The sequence below is a fragment of the Puma concolor genome, chromosome B1 (assembly GCF_028749965.1).
Source record: "Puma concolor isolate L17-30 chromosome B1, mPumCon1.1.hap2, whole genome shotgun sequence".
Classification (NCBI taxonomy): Eukaryota; Metazoa; Chordata; class Mammalia; order Carnivora; family Felidae; genus Puma; species Puma concolor.
In genome coordinates this window covers 105,310,546-105,336,341 of record NC_141670.1, presented here as the reverse complement: position 1 = coordinate 105,336,341, position 25,796 = coordinate 105,310,546, and the positions used below count along the sequence as shown (strand labels likewise).

The following is a 25,796-nucleotide window of genomic DNA, read 5'->3' as shown; positions in this document are numbered from 1 at the left end:
CCAATTGGCATTCTCATCAACAGTGCATGAGGATTCCTTTTTCTCCATATGATAATTTCAACAGGTGCAGAAAAAGCATTTGACAATGTACAACATCAATTCATGATACAAACTCTCAACAAAGTAGGTTTAAGGGGAATTCACCTCAACGTAATAAAGGACATGGAAAACCCACAGTTGACATCATACTTAATGGTGAAAAACTGAGAGCTTTTCCTTTAAGATCAGAAATAAGTCAAGGATGTCCAGTCTCACTACTTTTATTGAACATGATCCTGGCAGTCTTAGCCACAGCAATAAGACAACAAAAAGGAATAAATGGGTATCTAAATTGGTAAGGAAGAAGTAAAACTTTCACTAGTTGCAGATGACATGGTACTATACATAGAAACCTTAAAGACTCCACCCAAAAATTACTAGAATTGATCAATGAACTCAGTAGTCATAGGATACAGAATTAATATACAGGTATCTGTTTCATTTATATACATTAATAATGAAGTAGCAGAAAGAGAAATTAAGAAAACAATCCCATTTGCAGTTGCATCAAAAAGAATAAAATACCTAGGAATAAACTTAACCAAGGAGGTGAAAGACCAGTACTCAAAAACTATAAAACACCAATGAAAGAAATTGAGGACAACAGATGGAACAAACAAATGGAAAGATATTCTATGCTCATGAATTGGAAGAGCTAATATTGTTAAAATGTCTGTACTACCCAAAGTAATCTATAGATTTAATACATTCCCTATCAAAATGCCAACAGCAGTTTCTACAGAGTTAGAACAAATATTCGTAAAATTTATATGGAACCACAAAAGACTCCAAATATCCAAAACAATCTTGAGAAAGAAGGACAAAGCTAGAGGTATCACAATTTCAGATTTCAAGTTACATTACAAAGCTGTAGCAATCAAAACAATATGGTACTGGAACAAAAATAGATACATAGATTAATGGAACAGAATAGAAAGCCCAGAAATAAATTTATGTTTATATAGTCAATTAATCTAATGACAAAGGAGCAAGAGTATACCATGGGTAAAAGATAGTCTCTTCAACAAATGGTGCTGGAGAAACTAGACAGCTACATTGAAAAGAATGAAACTAAACCATTCTCTTACACCATACACAAAAACAAACTAAAAAATGGATTAAAGACCTAAATGTGAGACCTGGAACCATAAAATTCCTAGAACAAAACATAGGTGGTAATTTCTTTGACATCGGCTGTAGAAACATTTCTCTTGATATGTCTCATCAGGCAAGGGAAATAAAAACAAAAATAAACTATTGCAATTCACTCAAAATAAAAATATATAAAGAACTAGAGTTCAACACCAAAAACCCCCAATAATCTGATTAAAAAACGGGCCAAGAACCTGAATAGACATTTATGGCTTGGGTGCAGTTGGAAGTATTGAATTTGATGGGATTGTCTTGATTGTATTAATTCCTGTGCTACTCCTGGGTACTCTCAGACTATCTGATTTCTTATTAAGTGTAAAGTAACCTCCCCCACCTCATCCCAGTGCTGTGAAATATCACAATGATAGGCCTTCAAGAGGGTTTACTTTCCTTCTTTCACCCAGGTACTTTGTGAAACTTCATTCTAGAAATTTATGTCTTTCAGTTTTAAAACTTTTTCTTACATTATTATATTAATGGCTTCTATACTTCCATTTTCCTTCTGTCTCTCATCTCTTTTAGCCTCTATTTTCAGGTGTTAACTATCTTGTCTGATTCTCAATTTAACTATTTTTCCTTGCTTTCCAGTTCTTTATCATTTTTCTCCCTTTCTTGGAGATTTTCTCAACTTCCTTTTCAGGTTTTCTGTTGAATTCTTCATTTCTGGATATCTATATTTATTTGGAAGACTTCTCCATTAGTTTTTGAAGATTCCGTTTTTAAAACTACCATTATTTTCTTATTTTTTACCTTTCTGAGGATATTCATGACGACTTTTTAAGTTTTTTTCTTCTATACTGTCAGTTTCTTCAAAGTTATTTTGTCTGTTTGGAACCATGTTAAAGACTTTACTCACATCTCTGGTGTCTTTGATTTCATCTTTGTAATTAAGAGTGGGAAACTAAAATGTTAACTGAAAACTCTGAAAATATAGGTGGACATTATTGACGTTAGCTACTCTAGAATGATATGAATGGGATTTTTGCTGGAGAACCCCAGTTCTTTAGGTTTTCATAAGACTATATTATCTTTTCTAAGGTAGTTTTCTGATAAAATCCCAGGGCTCTGGCAGTTGACAAGGAAACCAGGTTTTGTGTCTCAGCCTTCAACATTTAATATGTATCCAGTCAATATTAGTCCGTCAATCCTCCTATTCTCCAGAAAATAATTCTCCAGCCTTCAGTCAGGATTCAGGAGGGACATCATCAGATTATGAAGAGGAAAGCATATCTAGGAAACCCTAAAGCCCTATGTTATCACACATCTTTTACCAAATCCTTCTTCTTTTAATTTTCCCTGGCCACTACAGATTCCAGACAAAGCTGATGTTACAATTTCTGAACCTTTTGAGGATTCTTCTGTGCAAACCCAAGTTCTTTTATTTCACTACTGTTGATTTTATACTAGGTATTTTGTCTCTATTTTCCAGGTCCCAAATGTTTGTTACTGTTGTCATCTCCCTTGTTTTATGAATTTTTGTGCTTGAAATATGTATCTATAGTGACAATTTTTCAAAAATATCTATCTATCTATCTATCTATCTATCTATCTATCTATCTATCTATTTATTTAGAGCAAGCAGGGGAGGGGCAGAGAGAGAGGGAGACAGAGAACCTCACACAGGCTTTGCACTGCTAGTGTGGAGGCTGATGCAGGACTCAAACTCATGAATCATGAGATCGTGACCTGAGCCGAAATCAAGACCAACTGAACCACCCAGACGCCCCTATAATATAGTGACAATTTTTGAGATGGTGAAATTGGGTGTGCTTTTTTAACTCAGAAGATGTTTTTTTCCTTGACTTCAGAGACTGATGGATGAAAATTTGTCCCACCATTTGTGAGAATACTTACTATGACAATTAAATGTATAAAATTAGAAAATATGTAGTGAACTTTATGTATTTCTTAATTTATTTTAAGCATTATTTTGATGGATGCAGAATATTTCCATGACAAGCAAATTACCTTTGACAATAAAGTGATTAAATTTATTGATGACTCCTAATTATTCCAGTGCGTTTGGCTCCTACCAATTATTTAGAATTTAGTCACAATAGTGGTGGTATCTATGCTGTATATAACATTTAAAGCATTTTCCAAACTTCTCTCCTAATTATCACATTCATTAAAAAAATTGTCTTTCTCACTATTGTGAACTCAGTAGAACCCACGATAAGACTGTTATTACTGTGGGCATTCCCCATATGTCTGGTGAGAGCACTGGCTTTATTTCATTTAAAGAGGGAAAGCCAACAAGACTGAAGGGCATCGTGCTCCAATTACTTGTGTTTTATAATTTAATAACTGACAGATGGATATCTAGAGAATACACTTATATAACATTTTTAAAGCTAGTAAAATGTCATAAAGCCTTAAAAGAATCACTTTTTGTTTATTTTATGGAATTATTATTAAAATTATCCATCTGATTATCATCTGTGCACTTGGGCGGAATAAAAGCTTACAGGCGCTGTGTGTGACACAGTTGGTTCTAAGCTCTCAATTTTTCCAGTGGTTGTGCCAAAACTATTTTAAAATGGTACCTGAGCCTAGTATTGCTTAATATGTTCCTTGAGCCTTACTTGGTAAAAGATAAGTTTATGTTTTCAAGGCTATCCTGTGATTTCTGTTTTTAGTTCAGTGCAATACAAATGTTTTAAATTTGCATGATTCTGACAAGAAAACAATGTTAAAACCTGAGGGCTTTTAGAATTTGTAAAAATGAAACCAAAAACAATAAAGAGGAATAAAACAAATTGAAGAGACTGATGTCACATTTAAAAATTTTTTCCCTGATTTTTATCAGTTAGGCTTGAGGTCAATCAATCCATGTTTGAGAAAATTTTGAGCCATTTAATTTTTACAGAGACAACATTTAAAACTTTTTTTCAAATTAGAATAGATGGATATTGTAACTGCAAGTATGATGCAATTCAGTTTTGTAACTTTTTGTATTTTTCTTTATTAGACTCAATTTTTGTTTGAATAAATAACTCCCAAAAGAATTCTCCTACTCAAAGTGGGGTCTGAAAATGTATTACATGTTACCTACTTTTCTCATTATTTTAAAACAAGATCAGTTTGATTTTATTGTTTTTATTTTTATTATTTTATTATTTTTTTGGTGTTTATTTTTGAGAGAGAGAGAGAGCATGAGCAAGAAGGGGCAGGGAGAGAGGGAGACACAGAATCTGAAGCAGGCTCAAGGCTCTGAGCTGTCAGCACAGAGTCCCACATGGGGCTCAAACTCATGAACCATGAGATCATGACCTGAGCAGAAGTCAGACACTTAGCTGACTGAGCCACCCAGGCGCCCTGAGATCAGTTCAATTTTAAATAGTGGGTTAAAAGATTTGATTTAGTAAGCTTGTTTTTCCTCAGAGAAGTCTGTCTCTTCTAAGAGATCGAGTTGTTGATTTTTGTCCCCAAGAATTGTAGCTATGTGTGAGGTGAAATTAATGTTAATAATGAAAATAATGTTTATTTGAAAACAACTAATGTGAGTGATAGCCTAGGTGAGACTTCTGCTTTCACTGGCATATAGGAGTCAGAGGTATGGGATGGTAAGAGTAATAAATAATGTTATAAGCACTGTGTGTCAGACACAATTTTATGAGCTTTATGTACATTAACTCATCTTTACAATAGCACTGTAAGGTATATAAAATTATTATTCACATAGCATAGATGAAAACACAGAGGCAAATCATGTGGCTAATATGTGGAAGCCCACAAGCTTAACCAGCACTCTAAATTCCTGCTACTAAAAGAAAATTCTCCAGAAAAACACATGACATTGTTCCCAAAGTAAGAAAAAGAGGGGAAAAAAAAGGACATAGTCAAGCCAAATGACTCAAATTCACTGTAGTTCTAATTTACCAAATAAGTCACTAATCAGTATTATTGTGAGATTTTAACCTTATTTTGCGTATATCGAGAAAAGTATAACTAAAATAAAGATGCTTAATGTAAATTTATCACATTAAAATCAAGAAGAAATACAGCTTTAGTGTGCCGGTTCTCAATGTTTTTTCATTATCATTGAAATACAATTTTTTTCTTTTATAAGCATCTAAAACAGGACCATATAATAATGTGCATGTGGTTAAATATAGCTTAATTAAATAAATTTTGTGTGTAAGATTGTATAACACAAATATAACATTGCTCTGACCTTAGGACCCACAGTGACACATCCAAAATATTTACATATTCAACTCTAAGAGCCTTGAAGTAAGATGTAGACCTTCAGAGTTGTTGTCAAGAAGCAGTTAAGAGAGTTTAGCCCCCACATAACACACTCAATGTTTCCACAGTCCCGTATCACATAGCAGCTACTGTTCCTATGATTTTCTTCCTGTCCCTTTTGTCTATTTCAGAAGAGACACCCTATGTCCTTATTTATATAGGGCCATTTATCTCCTTTTCTAGGCTGTCTCCAAATCTTGGCACATTTCTCCACCACCAGTACATTAAAGGCCTTATCTTATCTTCCCACGTAGGAAAGGACCTTCCTTCAAACAAAAGAGTAGGGAGAAAGACTGATAAAGGTCAAATCATAGCAATGCCAAACTCTAGGCCAGTGCTTACTCAATATGGTTTCAAAAAAATTGCCAGCAGCTTCCCTCCTTGCATAAATGATAAAAGTATTGGAGCAAAAACCTATTGATAATTTCTTTTCTTATGGCACCATACAGCAAAAATAACAGTCACTGATTTCACAGATCTTCATTGTGAAACAGAAGAGGGAAAGGGAAAGAGGAAAATCATGATCAAGAAGATATGAAGCAACAGCAATAGTTACAGTTTTCTTAGCAGACCATGCAGAACTGGAAAGGGACGCTGGAAATAGGAATTTAAAAGAAGAAGAAACACAGTATACCATTTAAAGTTAGTAGTTTTTCCTTCAACTATTCTATGGATATTATTATGATGGTAGAGGGAGGATAGAAGTGAAAGGAACTTGAGAGTCACATTAATTTTGAAAGGCTTATTAGACATCCAAGTAGAGGTGTCAAGTAAACTATTGGATAAATGTAACTCAAACTCAGAGGAAAAGCCTAGACTGGCTTTTAGGGGGGATTGTCAGGAGATAATGGTGTTTAAAGTCATGAAATTGGCTAGTGTTACCTCAGAAGAGGATAGAGAAAGAGAAGGAAATATTATGTCAGGGTGAGAGGAGAAGGCAATAAAGGAGACAGAGGAGACAGAAAACAGCCAATGGAAGAAGAGGAAATGCACGAGTACGTGGGTGCTGAGAAAGCAGGGAGAGTCAGAGTGGTCAAACATGCTTAAGGTTAGATCACGTGGAAGAAGAGTTTCACTGGCTTTGGCAATGTGAAAGTCGTTGGTGAACTTAGCAAAAACAGTTTCAGTGGAATGTGGAAAAGGAATTTAGATTGAAGTGGATGGAAAAATTAAGGGGAAGTGAGCGTGAGTAGAGAGAGCCTTCATAGGCTAATTCCATTGTACTTCCTATAATTAGTCTCATCAGACAAAGCCCAACTTTAATTACTGCCCTCCTTAACTCTGTGGAACCATCAACCACATGATGCTGTTATCTTATTCTGTTTGTTTACCTTTTATTTATCCCTTTACTTCATCTTTCTTTTCAAAATTTCTTCACTGTATCTCAGGGAATTCACTTTCCCTGGTTAAAAGACTCCTAATATCCTCAACCATATTTTCAAATGTTATCTCTACCTCCTTGTTTTATTTTTGCCTTGACTGGGGCATTGTTTGTCTCCCCTCACATGCCCTAGGAGCCTAGGACCCATTATTCTTACTCACTATTGCTATTTCTATGCAATACCCTTGCTCTTTTGAGAGTTTTCGCAAAAAGTTGGATGGGGTTTTAGATTATCTTTCAAGTAGCAAAGCTGTGAGAGAATCTTACAAATAGTCTTCTGTTGCTGATGACGTCCAGCACTCGTACTTGTATTTACTTTTTCCCCAGAATTATTATTTGAGGCCAGAATATAACTCAAAGAAATATTGTTTCAGTTATATCAGAGAGCTAAGGATTTTGATTATGAAGTTTTCAGCTTCTTTAACTCCCTCTGGATATTTTCTCTGAAAAATAAGAAGCTAACATATTTTTCTAAATATAAAATACCAAAAATAGTCTTGTATGGAAGAATATTGTGAAATAATGTGATGAGAAAATTTGGGGGCTAATACAGTGCATAAGAAAGTAGAGACTCTATTGTAGCTTTTTGATTGTGGAAATATTCTATATGCTAATTTTAATATCTAGATTACAAAGTGCTTTGACAAAGCAAAGTTTTCTCTGAATTTATTATCCAATTTGTCTTCATGAAGTATTCATATCTTTCTAAATCAACCTTTAACCCTAAGAAACATTTGAACCTAGGAAGTTTATCTTTTTGGTGCAAGAATTTTCCTATAAAATGACTCATTATTTAGTTCTTATTAACTGAATTTGATTTAAAAGATCAAGTGCCCACGAAGTTGTATAATCTGTAATTTTAGACAATATTTTACTGATCAAACACTTTCCTTTTGTATACTCATAATTAAGCCCATGGTTCAGTAAATGACATGAATTTTTAAATCTTATATGTCATTCACTCATCATCTCAAATCTCTTAAGTAGTTTCTTAGTAAGGATAACTGACATGTTGGTGCATAACTAGTTTAATTGTTTAACATAACAACTTGGAAATGAATTTACCTTCAGGATTATTTTCCACCTATGAATAGGCCCCAATGGAGATAATAAACCCTTGGATACCAGATTAATTAGTGAGATGGTCTCTGGAGGCCCTCACAGTCAGTTTTCAGCCCTGTCTTATGAAAAAGACTTCTAAGTGAAAGCCTGTCTCTGCTTTGTGAATGTAATATGGTTTTCTTTTAGAAAGTGGCCACATATACCAAGAGTCTACTTTAATATATTTTGTTGTCTATTTGACTTTTCCTTCTGAATATAAGATAGATCAAAATAGAGACTCAATTCTTTGGCTGAATCTTTTCAGACTAGTGGTGCAATCATTAAAATAATAACAACAAATATGAAATCTATGGTTAGGTAGACTTAAAGTTCCTTGATTTCAGGTAGAAAATGATTGTGAATGTAGATTATTTTCCAAGTTTTATAATAGACAATTAAAAACAACCTTGCAGTTGCCTATCCCCAGAAAATAGCAGTGACGTATTAAAACCATTTGTTGGTATTAAATACACACACTTTGTAGATTTTTTTCACATGAAGTTTTTTTCACATAAATATTTACACGATATTTGCCTCCTGTTCAAAGCAAATCAGACCACTTTTCTTACACTGAATACAAAGTATTTTCCTTTTATGAATTAAACAACCACCAGTACAGTACAGATTTGGAGACATATAAAGTGATCTCAGAGCAAATTTTCTTCTTTGAATGTAAGAGAGAATTTGCAGGTCAGATCTAAGTATTATGCATTAGTTTATTAGTTTTGGCAAGTCATTAAACTTCTCAAAGGGCTTCATTTGCCTCATGTATGAAATTGAAACCTCGGACTAAATTACAAACCCTTGAAGGGCTGAAAATTAGTTATTGTTTGATTGCCACAAATCAGCCTAAGATTAAAAATTGAAAGTTGAACAATGGATTTTTAATAATCATGAATGAATTATTAAGTACTAAATTTATGCATGACATTTAATTTTTTCCAGAGAATTTAAAGAATAAAGTCTCTGCCTTGAATTAGCTTATATTTCAAATGGAAAAATCACATAGGCAACCAGGTACATTAAAGAAGACATTCTATATATCTTGATTTATTTCTTCATCCAGTCTACTTACTTATGTCTCTTAGGTAGATCTTGCTAAAGCGATTGAGAAATGAATAAAACAGCTTCTGACCTCAAGGAGTTTACAGTCTAGTTAATATGTTTGAAAATCAAAGTAAAAGCATGACCATAGAAAACTAAACATTAAATTTATAAATTTATAACTCCGTTTCAGAACCTATCATTCAGAACTAACATCATTCCCTTTATTAAGTTAGTCAGTTGCTTTCAATGTAAGTGCTAAACTCTTGTATTTTCATACTATGGCATTTCATAATGCCATGTTGCTCCTAGATTGTAAACCTGATGAAAACAAGAGACATCTCTCTCTCTTTCTTTTTTGTTTCCATGCATAAGTTTATTTTTATAAAAAAATTTCATGGCTTTTTAAAAAGTTTTTATTTAAATTCCAGCTAGTTAACATATAGTGTAATACTCATTTCCAGTGTAGAATTTAGTGATTCAACACTTACTGCACCTGGTGCTCATCACAAGTGCCCTGCTTAATACCCATCACCCCACCCACCTCCCTTCCAGCAACCCTCAGTTTGTTCTCTGTAGTCAGGAATCTGTTTTGGAGTGCCTGGGTGGTTCAGTCGGTTAAGCGTCCAACATTGGCTCAGGTCATGATCTCATGGTTCGTGACTTTGAGCCCCATGTGGGGCTCTGTGGGGTTAGTTCAGAGCCTGGAGCCTGCTTTAGATTATGTCTCCCTCTCTCTCTACCTCTCCCCCACTAGCTCTCTCTCTGTCTCTCTCTAACTCTCTCTCTCTCAAAAATAAATAAACATTAAAAAACAAAAAAAAAAAAGAATCTGTTTCATGGTTTGCCTCTTTTTCCCCCACCCCACCTCCATGTTTGTTTGTTTTGTTTCTTAAATTCCACATCATATGGTATTTGTCTCTTATTTAAAGTTGTAACATTAGCACTTAGCACCGTGGCTGGCATGGAAAAGATGCTCAGTGTGTTTATTGAAGTTAATTTAAGGGTGTAAACATGAGCTGAAATTTCTTATCATGTTAATGTTTTTATTTGTTTACTTTGAAGTATAGCACATATGCAGAGAAGTGCACCAGATACTAATGTGCAGCTCAGTGAGTTAGGGCAAAGTGAACACCAGTGTAACCATCACTAAGGTCAATGAAAAGATCATTGCCCCTTCTCTATTCTTACTCCCCCCTTACTTCCAAAAAGCCACTATTTTGAATTCTTACACTATGACCCCAAAAGGCTGCCAAAAGCACTCTTCAGCTTCTCCTCATCTTGAATGGAATCAGGAGATACTACAATGGGAAGTGCTTGACTCACCTCTCTGTGTTTCTTCTCCTGAATCTTGGTCCTTATCACTTGGAAGTTTATAATAACACTTTAAATCAAGACAGAAGTCATATTGAAAATAATGGCCACTTTTTATAACAGAATACAAATAGACATGTTAATTTATGGGTTTTCAAGTTATATTTATTCCCGTTTACTACTGTTTGTTCTTCAGTTTGGATCCTTAGAGCTAAATATATAAATATTGTCATATACTCAGAATGTATATACTCAGATGCACATGAAATATATGGAGGAGAATAGGTTTGAATGTGGTAGTCATGCTTTTGAGGTGTGTTTTGTATAGAATTAACTTTTCTTCAGGCCAAGAGGACAAAATAGGGCGTGTATTTAACTGTAGATTTAGTTAAGGTTCTAATTTTGAGACAATTTTCTCCTTTCATATTTATTCTAGGTAGCCCTGGGAAAAAAATTATCTAGTCACACATTCAGTTATCTCAATATTATATATTATATATTATGTAATATTACATATTAACTTCTAACAAGTTAATTTAACAAAGTTTTTTCAGTATTAGTTCCCTGATAGAATATTTAAAATATGATTCAATTTGGGAAGAATGTATTCACATTTGCATTTTAAGGATTAAAACGTAGGACAATAATTTTGATTATTATGTCCCTTACATTCCTGGGAATTTAATTGATACATATGGGAAGAGAAGCTGGATATACAGAGTGACACTAAAACATATGTTAAATTCCTCTCAGGATCACACAGTTATGAATGAAATTTTGTTACCTACATCAATGGCAACCTAATTTTTTTTTTTCATTTAGAGACATTAACTGTAATCTAAGAATAAGCAGTCTGTGTTAAATAGAAATATAAAAATAACTCTTTCTGTCTAGTCTATCTTCAAGTAATTTGAGGTACTTATCATTTTGGGGTTAAATTAATAGCAGTAAAATATCTCAGATATTTTAAAGTGGTCAGTGATCCAAAATAACATTCTTTGAGGAAAAAAAAGAATTACATGAGCTGGGGAGTTTAAGAAAGCTCAGTAGTCAGTGTCTCAACATCTGGAAATAGGACTGTAGATGTGTGTATATGTGTATGTATCTATACTTTATTTTTTTTAATTAATAAACTTTATCTTTTAGAGTTTTATGTTCACTGCAAAATTAAAAGAAAGATACAGAAATTTTCCGTATATCATTTACACACACATAGCCTCCCCCATTATCAACATACCCCACCAATGTATGTTGTTATACTTGATACACTCACACTGACACATCATTATTATCCAGAGTCCATAGTTTATATTAAGGTTCACTCCTGATGTTGTACATTTTATGGGTTTGGACAAATATATAATGACATGTATCGACTGTTATACAAAAGTATAATACAAGAGTATTTTCACTGCCTTAAAAATCCTCTGTGCTCTCCCTGTCTCCCTTTCTCCTCCCTAATCCCTTTCAACCACTGATCCTTTTACTGTCTCTGCAGTGTTGCTTTTTCCAGAAGGTCATAGAGTTGGAATGAAACAGTATATAGCCTCTTCAGACTGGCTTCTTTCACTTAGTAATATGCATTTAAGGTTACTCCATGTCTTTTTGTGGATTGATAGTGCATTTCTTTTTTTTCTTTTTTTTTAATTTTTTTTTTTTAAACGTTTATTTATTTTTGGGACAGAGAGAGACAGAGCATGGACGGGGGAGGGGCAGAGAGAGAGGGAGACACAGAATCGGAAACAGGCTCCAGGCTCTGAACCATCAGCCCAGAGCCCGACGCGGGGCTCGAACTCACGGACCGCGAGATCGTGACCTGGCTGAAGTCGGACGCTTAACCGACTGCGCCACCCAGGCGCCCCGATAGTGCATTTCTTTTTAGCACTAATAGTCTATTGTCTGAATGTACCACAGTTATTTAGTCATTCACCTACTAAAGGACATCTTGGTTGCTTCCAAGTCTTGGCAGTTATGAATAAGACTGCTATGAACTTTCATGTTTAGGTTTTTGTGTAGACAAAGATTTCAACTAACTTGGTGAATACCAAAAAGTGTGATTCTTGTATGATATGATAAGAGTATGTTTAGTTTTGTAAGAAACTGCCAGACTGTCTTTCAAAGTGGCTGTAACCTTTTGCATTCCCATCAGTAGTGAATCAGAGCTCCTGTTGTTCTACATCCTCACCAGTATTTACTGTTGTCAGTGTTCCAGATTTTGGCCCTTCTGATAGTTGTGTACTGGCATCTTGTTGTTTTACTTTGCAATTCCCTAGTGACATATGATGTTGAGCACCATTTCATGCGCCTACCTGCCATCTTTATGTCTTTTTTGGTGAGGTGTTTATTAAGGCTTTTTGCTCATTTTAAAATGAGATTATTCATTTTCTTATTGCTGAAATTTAAGATATTTTTGTAAATTTTTGGTAACAGTACTTTATCATATGTCTTTTGCAAATATTTTCTCCCATCTGTGGCTTTTCTTATTCTCTTGCGGAGCCAAAGTTTTTGACTGTAATAAAGTCCAGCTTATCAATTATGTATTTCATGGATTGTGCCTCTTATACTGCATGTAAAATAGCATCACTATACCTGTCACCTATGTCTTCTCCTATAATATCTTCTAGGAATTTTATAGTTTTGCAGTTTACATTTAGGTCTATGATCCATTTTGAGTTCTGTTTTGTGAAGGGTGTATGTAGATTCATGTTTTTGCATATGGATGTCCAGTATTCCGGTACCATGTGTTTAAACAATGTTTGTGCTCCATTATGTTGCCTTATTGCTGTTGCTCCTTTCTCAAAGGTCAATTTGGCTGTGTTTAGGTAAGTCTATTTCTGGGGTCTCCCTTCCATCCCTTTCTTTGTTCTCTGCTTCCATTTATTTATTTATTTATTTATTTATTTATTTATTTCCAATATCCTAAAGTGTAACTTTACAGAGTCTTGAAGTCAAGTAATGTCAGTCCTCTGATTTTGTTTTATTTACCTAAAAGCCTCTTTCCATTGGTTCCAATACCTTTACATCTTTCTTATTTCCGTGGCTTCATGCGTGTGTCTTCTTTTATCCTTCTTGCCTTATGAAGCCTGTCCTGAGGCTTTTTCTGTCACCTTTTCTGTCACCTCACTTTCTTTGTTTATTTAATTATCTGTATTTGTAGTTATTCAGTTGCTTTTTTGTTTTAATTTGCATGTGGCAAGTTTCTTCTTTGAATATCTCTCACTCTCATCACAAAGAAGTGTCACTGGGGTGTCTGGGTGGCTAAGTCAGTTGAGCGTCCAACTCTTGACTTCAGCTAAAGTCATGATTGGGCTCTGAACTGAGTGTGGAGCCTGCTTGGGATTCTCTCTCTCTCTCTGTCCCCCCCCCTCCTTGCCCCTCTGCCCCTCGCCCCATGCATGTGTGCCCTCTCTCTCTCTCTCTCTCAAAATAAATAAATAAACATTAAAACAAAACCAAGAAGTGTCATTGAAAGTTAAGGATAATAAATAAGTCTGCACAATAATAGCCTGAAGTTCTCGTATGTCCCACAGACTTGCACTAGTCACATTTTCTCATCCATTTCACAACACATGATATCTTGTCTCTGCCTGTCCACGGATGGAATGTTCTTCTTTCAGTCAACCTTTGAATTGGCTAATTCCTATTTAGAATAGGGTAAGATTAAGCTCAGACCTAATTTCTCCTATCTCCAAGCAGGCTGAGGTCTCCATGTGTTATGCTTCAATACCATTCATTTCCCTCATACTTTATTTACTACACTGAGCTAAATAGGAGCAATAGTTTTGCCAGTTTTCTGAGGGCAAAGGCAATTTTTATTAGTTTCTTATATCCACTAACAATTATCCCAGGGGTAGTACAAACAGGTGCTCAATAATGTATGTATATTAAGTGCCTGATTTAAAATAGAGCTATGAAAACTGACCAAATCTGGGCAATCTCTGAATGTCTAATGCTCCCTCAGATTACTTTCTGGTACTAAAGAAGATATACAGTTGGCCTGAGCTTTCAATGACCAACTGGAGCCTTAGCATAACCTGTCTTATTTCTTCCAAGGAAGCACAAATAAGATGGGACATTTCTTTGTTTCTTTTTCTTTTGTGTTTATGTTTCAATTCATTTTGAATTCCTGAGTAGCTTGGAGAAAGTAATTTCAAGTGGGTTATATATTTTTCTATTTTTATACTTTTATTACATTTCAACCAAACACATTTTTTCTATTTTTATGGAATTAAAATAATTATACAATTACAAAGCAGAGAGTTAAGTAAAGCAATATTTATTTTGACTACCTACTATGCCCCAGGCTCTTAGCTAAGTGCTCTGGTTCCATTATCTCATTTAGTTTTCGTGATAGCCCTAAGAGAGAGGCAAGATTTTAGAACAAAAATTTAGAACAAGATTTAGAACAAAAACCATCCAAAAACCTGAAACATCTGTGATACTCTTAGTGTAAGTGCTGTCTTTCTTCTTAAAGGAATGTGACCAATGGCAGTCATATATTTTGCAAATACAGAATTTTTTTTTAGAACAATGTTGTGATTCTTAATATTGTCTGGTTGCAATTACCATAAAATGAGATTTCTCACAAGTTCATTTTATTTTGAGTTTTATTCATTTATGAGAATGGAATTTACTAAATTCAAACAATTCAGAAAGTAGGAGATTGAAAGAATAGAGATGGATGAAGGTGGATAAAAAGAGAGAAAACTTAATTTGTTTTAGGGAGAATAACTAGTTGGTCATATAGTACAATGCCTGATACTCAGTCTTATTTAGATTTAAAATTTTGGAGGGTCAGTGGTATACACACTCATATGTGCACACACACACTGAAATATTTTGGGGGAGGGATTAGTCGTCTATCTATCTATCTATCTATCTATCTATCTATCTATCTATCCACCTATTTACCTATCACTGGAAACCTCAACATTATGATAACAATAAACAATTGCTCTATGTCATGGAATTGAAATGCTTAAGTAGGGGATAAAATCACTGTCACTGTAACCTTGGGTAAATATTTTACCTTACCTGCCATCAATGTCTTCATTTGTAAATTGAATAGTTTTAGATCCCCTCTGAGGACCATTTCTATTAAAATATTTTGTGATTTTAAAAATTTTCAGTTTTGTCCACATTTTGATACAATTGTTAATAAACAGGGATACGACTAGTTAATAGAAAAAAATCAGAAGAAAAATCTAGAAATTACCATAATCTACAAACAAGAAAATCAGTCCTTTAATAGACAATGAACTGTGTGGTTTCTTATGAAGTCATTTTCATTCCTTTGACATTTACATCTATTTTAATGGTCTCTTTGTTTTTTTATTTCTGTGCAGATTTCAATCATGAAACTTTAGGGATTTTTCCACAGAAGTGCTGCAAATTCTTTTAATAAGTTCTGTTTGTGAAAAACTACATTTAAAACTAGAACTATTAAAATTAATGTTAAACCTCTATAGATATATTTCTCAGCAGATGGGAGAATACTTAGGCTATTAAATCTAATTCATGAATCACTATCTAGGGTAATGAGACTTTAATGTTCTCTTCAATTTTTCCATTAATTCAAAGTGTCCAGGGCTTTCAGATAAGTTATTTTGGTACAATCACTATGGGGTAAATATGACTCTGTTGCTATGGAAAACTTATTTCTTAAATGTGTTTTCCTTTTTGTGTTGAGATCTCTAATTCCTTTTGCAAACTATTTTAATCTTACATACCAAAATATATAAGTATTCCAATTTTAATTTTATTATGATTATTTTTATATAAAAATATGTATCAGATTATGATATTAAAAATGAGAAAGAAATCAAACTTTAGCTTTGTTTAAGATATCTTAATATTGTAGCTAGCAATACTTTTATTAATTCTATAAACTAACAAATCATTTATATATCATGATCTAAAATATGATAATGGCCTGATATATATAATTTGATGAAAAAAATTGGAAATTTGAACTTTAAACATGGAAGTCAGGGTTTCCAGTGTGGTGCATGTCTCTAAATGTTTAGAACCATGTGATGCTCCAAGAAAATTAGTTTGAGAAATACTTTCTCAGAGATTCATCATGTACATTACATATGTCTTGCAATTAAGAAATCTATTTAGGGGCTCCAGGTTGGCTCAGTCAGTTAAGCATCTGACTCTTGATCTCGGCTCAGGTCATGATCTCAGTTTGAGTCAAGCCCCACATTGGCCTTTGCGCTGATGGCCTGGAGTCTGCTTGAGATTCTCTCTCTCCTTCTCTTTGTCCTTCCCCCACCTTTGCGCGTGTGCACACACACGCTCTCTCTCTCTCTCTCAAAATAAATAAACTTTAAAAAAGGAAAGCTACTTAATCTAATTTAATATAATACTTCACTAACTTCATCTTAAAATACTTATTTTCAGAATTAAAATATGAGTTTATTTTGTAAATTGTTCTACCAAACACACTATGAGAAATACTGCAACATGTCACTAAACTTTTGTCACACCAAAATTTTGTCATGACATAATTTCCAATCTACTTCTATAAGTATCTATAAAAAAATTAATCAAACAGTTGAACATATCTTTAAGAGGTGAACAAATAGAATTATATCTCTATTTCTTATCTGCCAATTACATAGTATGAATGGTTTCCAAAAATAAAGCCAGAAGATTGAACATAATTTTTTTGAGGATAATTTGACAATTGATGGATTTGGTAGCCTGAAATATTAACCAATAAAGATTTCATAAAAAAACATTTGGAAATCATATATCTGGTAAACACTTAATATCCATAATACATGAGGAACTCACACAATAGCAAAACAAAAACTAAAACAAACAATCTGATTTAAAAGTGGACAAAGGATTTGAATTTTCCCTTTTATCCAAACAAGGCATACAAATAGCCAACAAGCACCTGAAAAAATGTTCATCACTAATCTTCAGATAAATGCAAATCAGACCCACAATGACATATCACCTCACACCTGTTATAATTGCTATTATCAAAAAGACAAGAGATATCAAATGCTGACAAGGATGTGGAGAAAAGGGAACACTTGTGTGCTGTTGGTGGAAATGTAAATTGGTATAGCCACTATGGAAAATTTCCACTATAGATATTTCTGGAAAAATTACAAATAGAACTACTGGGTGGCTCAGTTGGTTAAGCATCCAACTCTTGATCTCAGCTCAGGTAATGATCTCACAGCCCCATGTCAGGTTCTGTGCTGATGGTGATGGCACAGAGCCTGCTTGGGATTCTGTCTCTCCTTCTTTCTGCCCCTCTCCCGTTTGTGCTGTCTCTTTCTCTCTCTCTGTCAAAATAAGTAAATAAACTTTTGAAAACAAAAATAGAACTACCATATCATCCAGCAATTCCACTTCTGGGCATTTATCTGAAGGAAATGGAAGTGCACTATATTGTAGAAATATCTGTGCTCCCATGTTTATCACAGCATTATTTACAGTAGTCAAGACATAGAAAGAAACATCCTAAATGTCTATTGATGGACAAGTGAATAAAGAAAATGTAGTGAGTGTATATACATACAGACAATGTTACATATATACAATGGATTACTATTCAGCCATGAAAAAACCCCAAAGAAATCCTGACCTTTGTGACAGGATGGATGAAATTGAGGGCATTATGCTAGGTGAAATAAGTCATAGAGAGAAAGATAAATACTATATATTACTTATATGTGGAATCCAAAAAAAAAAAAAAAATGAACTCACACGAGCAGAGAATTAACAGTGGCTGCCAATACCTGGCAATTGGGGGAAATGAAGAGATGTTGCTCAAAGGTACAAACTTCCAGTTATAAGATGAATAAATTCTGGGGATCTAATGTACATCTGGTGACTATAGCTGACAATATTGTATCATATATTTGAAAATGGCTAAAAGACTAGTTTTTATGTATTCTCACCATAACAATAACAACAACAACAATGATAACAAAATGGTAATTATGTGAGGTGAAAGATGTGTTAACTAACCTTATTTTTGTGGTAAACATTTTGCAATACATACATGTATCAAATCATCACATTGTAAACCTTAAGCTTCTACAATGCTATATGTCAATTATATCTAATAAAGCTGGGAAAAATACTAAAGAGTTTTGATTTTACATACCCCTCAGTTGCGGACTGAATGTGTTCTCCCCAAATTTATATGTTGAAATCCTAATCCCCAATTTGATAATATTAGGAAGTTTAGTAATTTGATAACATTTGGGAAGTGATTAGATCATGAGGATGGCACCCACATGAATGGGATTAGTGCCCTTATAAAGAGACTCCAGACATCTCTCTTCCATGTGGGGACACAGCAAGAAGACATTTGTCTCTGAACCAGAAGGTGGTAGTCTCTCACCAGACACCAAATCTGTTTGTGCCTTGATCTTGGACTTCACAGCTCCAAAACTGTGAGAAATAGGGGCGCCTGGGTGGCGCAGTCGGTTAAGCGTCCGACTTCAGCCAGGTCACGATCTCGCGGTCCGTGAGTTCGAGCCCCGCGTCGGGCTCTGGGCTGGTGGCTCGGAGCCTGGAGCCTGTTTCTGATTCTGTGTCTCCCTCTCTCTCTGCCCCTCCCCCGTTCATGCTCTGTCTCTCTCTGTCCCAAAAATAAATAAAAACGTTGAAAAAAAAAAATAAAGTGTCAAAACTGTGAGAAATAAATGTTTGTTGTTTAAGCTACCCAGTCAATTACATTTTCATTATAGTAGCCCAGACTAAGACACCCACTACTACCAAAATTTTGGGGGATCCTCAGAGGCTCAGATAACAGTTTGAAAATCATACTTTGAGACTGAGATTATATGATTAAACTAAAAAAAGCATAGCTATTTGCCATTTAAAAGAAAAATGTCTATGGGACTCCTGGGTGGCTCAATCGGTTAAGCATCTGACTCTTGATTTGGGCTCAGGTCATGACCTCATGGTCATGGTCTCGAGTCCCATGTTGGGCTCCATGCTGAGTGTGGAGCCTGCTTGGGATTCTGTCTCTCCTCTCCCTCTCTGCCCCTTCCCTGTTCTCTTTCTCTCTCTCAAAATAAATAAATGAACATTAAAAAAAAGAAAAGAAAAATTTCTAAAACATAAGGGCAAGTTGAAAGTACAAGGAAAAAATTAAAAAAAAAAAAAGAAAGTACAAGGAAAGACAAATAAGCATATATATGTTAGGATCAGGCTAGGTAGGCTTTAAGGCAAAATGCATTACTGAAGATAACAATATTATAATATTCTCCAGGTACATCCAGCAATCTTAAACTTATATCGTACCTAATAAAATAGCCTCAAAATATATAATGACAAACTTGATAACTACATAACCATAGTGAAATATATTAACACATATCTCTGAGTAATTGCTAGTTTCCCAGACAAGTGGACAACAAAATAAACAAACTTGTTTTAATTGTGACCTAGGGATGTGCTTGTGCTTTTATTACCAATGCCAGATATTTTGTAAAGTATAAGAGTTTAACCTTCATAAAGCTGAAGCTTAAAAGTATAGGTTCTTGCAATCTTATGTTCCCACTTCCTAATAAAGTTTGAAGTAATTTAGGCACTCTCGAGTTCTTACCTCTTTTGAGCTTGCACTGTTTAGGAAATATTGCTTGGGTGACTGCTGTAAAGATGCTATACTTAGTCAAAATGTCATGCTTGCTCCCAATGAGGAATGGTCAGGGACCTTCTCCTTTCCCAGCAACATGGAAGTAGAGAAATAAAATTGCCTCTCACAGCCAAATTATTTTTTAATTTTTTTTGACATTTATTTTTTATTGAGAGACAGAGAAAGACAGAGCATGAGCAGGGGAGGGGCTGAGAGACGGGGAGACACAGAATCCGAGGCAGGCTCCAGGCGCTGAGCTGTTAGCATAGAGCCCAAAGTGGGTCTCGAACTCACAAAGCACGAGATCATGACCTGAGCCAAAGTCGGATGCTTAACTGTCGGAGCCACCCAGGCGCCCCTCACAGCTAAATTATTAAATCGGTTCATACTGGATCAGAGAAGAGATATTCAAGAAGTTACTCTAAATGAATCAGATAATTATTAGGCATGGTTTTAAATGTTACGTATACATACTTCCCAGTTAAGACTTACCCAGAGCCTAATTGAAAGTTTTAACACATTGAAGAAAAAGACTATCATGCAAAAGAATATCATGCCCCTTTCAGAGTCCCTTAGCATTGAGCAGGTAAAGCTTGCCTTGGTCAACAAATGTGATTACATAGCCCTTGCTACATACCAGTGGGATAGCTTGATAACTGGCCAAGAGGAAACCATTAACTTAGTTTGCTCTGATTCCTTGCTTTTTCTGCATATAATTTGGCTTCTTAAGTATACCCTACCTATAGGGAAACAATTTACTAATCAAGGAACACAAGTTATAATTGTATTGTCCTCTGAAAAATGAGTAGCATCCGTTTTGTTTCTTTTTTTAATGCCACTTGCTTTTCCATTTGGTTATTGTGAGCCAGCTCCCCAGAGTGTGATTCCTTTTGGATGTACCAGGAATTTTGGGGGGGGAGGCTTTTTAAGTTTTTACTTTAATTCCAGTTAGTTAACATATAGTGTTATATTATGGATGTACCAGAAATTAAATTCCCAGACCTCCGAAGTCCAACCAGATGAGAAGACAGCCCCAAGGTCCTACTGACTGTGTGGGCCTATTGAGAATCCAACAGATTCCCAAGAGACAATCGACTGCAATGTTGTATTTTCCATTTGCCCTGCAATACTGATTACCCCAAGTATGGGCATGCTCAGGCTCATCTTGTTTGGTCATTGGATGAGAATAAATCAGTACCTTTTCCCTTACTGTTTTTCTTAGATTTGACAAAAATACATTGGACCCCTACTATAGTTTTAGGTACAGCAGAGTATTCTAAGGTGAAATAAAAATTTCCAGACCCTCATATAAAATTTCCATTTTAGCGATGATTAAACAACTGAGCAATAGTACAAGACAAGATTATTGCAAGGATTCTACAAGGGATACAATAAATGGCTATGCTGTTCAAAAGGGAGAGAAACACCTCAACTCGAGAGGAAAGGCTTAATGGGCTTAATGGGTTGTTTGTGAAACAACCTTGATAAATTGTGACCTCTATAGTGATATTTCCTTTCCTTTTCTTTTCTTTTTTTTTTTTTTTTTTTTTTTGAGAGAGAGAGAAAGAGAGAGAGAGCATGCACAAGTCAGGGAGGGGCAGAGAGAGAGGAAGACACAGAATCTGAAGCAGGCTCCAGGCTCTGAGCTGTCAGCGCAAAGCCCAATGTGGGGCTTGAACTCATAAACCTGGAGATCATGACCTGAGCCAAAGTCAGACGCTTAACTTACTGAGCCACGCAGGTGCCCCTACAGTGATATTTTAAAAACACAAAACTGTTAAACAAAACAAAACAAAACTATTTCTTCTCTCCAACTCATTCTTAAAACCCTTTGGTGGCCTGGAACATTTTAGGAACAATGGCTAAAATATTTAGCATGCCTGCCTCTCTAATTTTATCTTGTCCTGTACTCTCTGTACTCCAGCTATCCTGGCCTTCTTCGTCTCTCGTACAGTGCCATGCTCTCTCCTGCTTTAACGCCTTTGAACATGCCACTGCATCTGCCTGAAACCCATTCCATCCACCATGTCAGTTGTGTTCCCTCGTTAGATCTTACAGATCCTCTTAACGTCAGTTCAAAATAGATCTTCTTAGGCAGAATCCACTTGTGCTGTGAGATCTGCCTAAATATTGTCATGTACCACTTTTCTTCCCAGTGCTTAAGTTGGACTGATTCATAGTTCTAATTGTACATGTACCTGTGTGATTACTTGACTACAGTCTGAAAACAATACTCCAGACTGTAAACTCAAAAAGGAACGGGAATTTATTTGCTTATTTTTTAAAGCATTAAATGCTTACTGCCTTGCATACAGTCACCCACCACCTGACACATGGTAACTGTGTGATAAATAGGTATTGAATAAATGAGAAATACAACAAAGAGATGCTAGTTCAGATTGCGGGCACAGAGCAGACCAAAATGCAGCAATGAAAAGAGTTGTCCAAGTTCAAGGATACAAGAAGTTGTGTTTAAATGACAGTTTATTACTAAGCTGCATGATATACAGGAAGGAGTTAGTGCCTCAGGAAAGGGACTAATCCCCACTAAAAACAACCCCATTATTACTGACCAGATGCTCAACAAGAATGGTTTATTGTTTATCAAGTGGTTTAAACAGTGAGACAAAAGTCTAATAATACAGAGAAAAATTAGTAATGTTACAAATATATTTCATAATTGTATAAAATATGGTCAAGACCAGGTATTAATGCAAAACCAAAAACCTTGACAGAAATGAAAAAAACACCTTGTCTGAGTGTTCAGTGACATTGTTAGTTTTTAAATTTTTTTAAAAAAATGTTTTGTTTGTTTTTGAGAGAGAGAGAGATTGAGAGAGTAGGAGGGGCAGACAGAAAGGAAGACACAGAGTCCAAAGTAGGCTCCAGGCTCTGAGCTCTTAGCACAGAGCCTGATGTGGGGCTCAACCTCATAAACCCCGAGATCATGACCTGAGCTGAAGTCGGACGCTTAGATGACTGAGCCCCCCAGGCGCTCCAACAATGTTAGTTTTTCAGAAAGAATTGTGTTCTGAGAGTAAACCACGGGTATATGTATTTTCCTTTAAAAAAAAATTATTGATATAAAATTTGCATATAGTGAAATGCCCAGACCTAAAGTGTATAGTTTGAAGAGTTTTGACAAATTGACATAACTCTAATCCACACCATTTTCGAGGTACAGAAGTTTTCCTTCATCCCAGAAAGTTCCTTCATGTCCCTTTCCAGTCAATCCCCTTTCCCACGGGAAACTATCATTTCCAAATCTAAACCAGAGTAGTTTGCCTATTCTATATTTTCATATAAATGAAATTATACAGTAAATGTATGTAATTTTGTCTGGTTTTTCTTGTTCAACATAATGTTTTGGAGATTCATCCATGTTGCTGCATACATCAGCAGTTCCTTTGTGTTGCTAAACAGTGTTCTGTTGCCTAAAGATAACCACAATTTGTTTATTCATTTTCCTTTTGACATACATTTGGATTGTTTCCATTTGGGACTCATTGTGAATAAATAATATGAATTACAAATATTAACTGCATAACAATTTAAGAATAAATTAACTGTTAACACTCTTGTACATATTGTTGTGGGCATACATTTGCCTTAATCTAGGGTAAATATCTAGGGAATCTTTGGGACATAGGTGGGTATTTAATTAACTGATAAGAAACCTCACTATTGTTCTCCAAAGTTTAACATTTTACCCTCCCATTAGCAGTGTGTGAGAGTTCTGGTTGTTTCCATCCCCACCAGCATTTGGTATTGTCATTGTGTTCAGTTGAGCCACCCTAGTATGTGCGTAGTGGTATTGCATTTGGTTTTAATCTTAATTACCCTGGTGATTAATGATAGTAAGCACCTTTCATATCTTACTGGCCATTTGTAGATTTTTCCTTTGTGAAGTATCTCTTTGATCTTTTGCTATTTTTTTTCAAATTAAGTTGTCTTATTGTGTCATTTGTAGCACTTCTTTATATATTCTGGAAGAAAGTCTTTTGTCTAATATATATTTTGCAAATATGTTCTCCGGGTCTGTGACTTGTTTATGAATATTTTTAGTAGTGTCTCTGATGAGTAGATGTTTTTAATTTGAATGAAATCAGTTTATCATTTTTTTCACAGTTAGTGCTTTCTGTGTCATAAAAAGTATTTGCCTAACTCACATTGGCACAGTTCTCCTGTCATTTTCCTAGATGTATTAATGTTTTAGCTTTGCTTTTAGGTTTATGATTTAAAGTTTAATTTTTGTGTGGGATAAAATCTTGTTAATTTTTTTCATATAGATTCCTATTTGTTCCAGCATCATTTATTGAAAGATTTTATTTCCCTCGTTGAATACTTTCAGTGCCTTTGTCAAAAATCAATTGACTTGGGGCACCTGGGTGGCTCAGTCGGTTGAGCTCCGACTTCGGCTCAGGTCAAGATCTCGCGGTCCATGAGTTCGAGCCCCGCATCGGGCCCCTGTGCTGACAGCTCAGAGCCCGGAGCCTGTTTCAGATTCTGTGTCTCCCTCTCTCTGACCCTCCCCCGTTCATGCTCTGTCTCTCTCTGTCTCAAAAATAAATAAACGTTAAAAAAAAAAAAATCAATTGACTATATAAATCTTAGTTTATTTCTAGAATTTGTCTGCTTTTCCTTTGTCAATTTGTCTGTCCTTACACCAATACTACAATAGTTTGATTACTATAAATTTATGGTATTTCTTGAAATCAAGTAGTGTAAATTCTCCAGTCTTGTTCTTCTTTTTTTTTAAATTGGTTTTTCTAGATATTTTGCATTTCCAGTACATTTTAGAATGAACTTACCAGTTTCTAAACACAAAACAAACTTAAAAAATGCCTGCTGGGGTTGATTGAGGCTGCACTAAATTTACAAATGAATTTAGGGAACAATAGCATCTTAATAATACTGAGTTTTCCAATTCATAGGTATGGTATTTATCTCTTTATTACATCAGGTATTCATTAGCTTAAATTTATTCCTAAGTATATTTTTATATTTTAATTTTTTGTTATTGTGTATAGGATGGTTTTAAATTTTAGTTTCTAGGGGCGCCTGGGTGGCTCAGTCTGTTAAGCGGTCAACTTAGCTCAGGTCATGATCTCGCAGTCCGTGAGTTCGAGCCCCGCGTGGGGCTCTGTGCTGACAGCTCAGAGCCTGAAGCCCGTTTCAGATTCTGTGTCTCCCTCTCTCTGACCCTCCCCCGTTCATGCTCTGTCTCTCTCTGTCTCAAAAATAAATAAACGTTAAAAAAATAAATAAATTTTATTTTCTAATTATTCATTGCTAAAACGTAGAAAAATAACTTAGTTTTGTATTTGACCTGTATTGGTATCCTGTAACCTTGATAAATTCACTTAATAGTTCTAGTCATTATATAGATTCCTTGGTATTTTCTATATTAGCAATTGTATCATATATAAATTGAGAGAATTTTAGCTTCTTCTTTCTAATATTTATGTTTTCTTTTTCTTTCTTTCTTTTTTTTTTTTTTTTCATTGATATATTGGTTGGGACCTCAACAAAAATGTTGAATAGGTGTGGTGAGAATGGACTTCCTTTCTTGTTTCCAATCCTAAGGCAAAAGCATTTAGTCTTTTCCCATCGAATATAATGTGCTAAAAATATTTTTTATCGTGAATCAGTGTTGAATATTTTTCAAATCCTTTTTCTGTACCTATTGAGATGATTATATAATTTTTCTTTAGTAAAAATGTTTATATTAGTTAGTTTTCTAGTGTTGAACCAGCCTTGCTTTCCTTTGAGAAACTTTACTTGGTATGATATATTTAAAAAAATTTTTTTTAATGTTTGTTTATTTTTGAGAGAGAGAGACAGAGCATGAGCAGGGGAAGGGTAGACAGAGAGAGGGAGACGCAGAATGTGAAGCAG

At 34.8% G+C, this 25,796-nt stretch overlaps 1 long non-coding RNA gene across 4 annotated transcripts in view; it reads left to right on the top strand.

Moving 5' to 3' along the window:
* LOC112858613 (uncharacterized) overlaps nucleotides 1-25,796 on the top strand; it is a 235,018-nt gene that overhangs the window by 149,598 nt on the left and 59,624 nt on the right. The window contains exon 6 of one of the 4 annotated variants that reach the window (XR_015250265.1): nucleotides 24,250-24,422. The exons of the other annotated variants lie outside the window; for them this stretch is intronic. This is a non-coding gene — a long non-coding RNA (uncharacterized LOC112858613). Of the gene's footprint in view, nucleotides 1-24,249; nucleotides 24,423-25,796 lie in introns of those variants that run through there. 4 annotated transcript variants of the gene reach the window in all.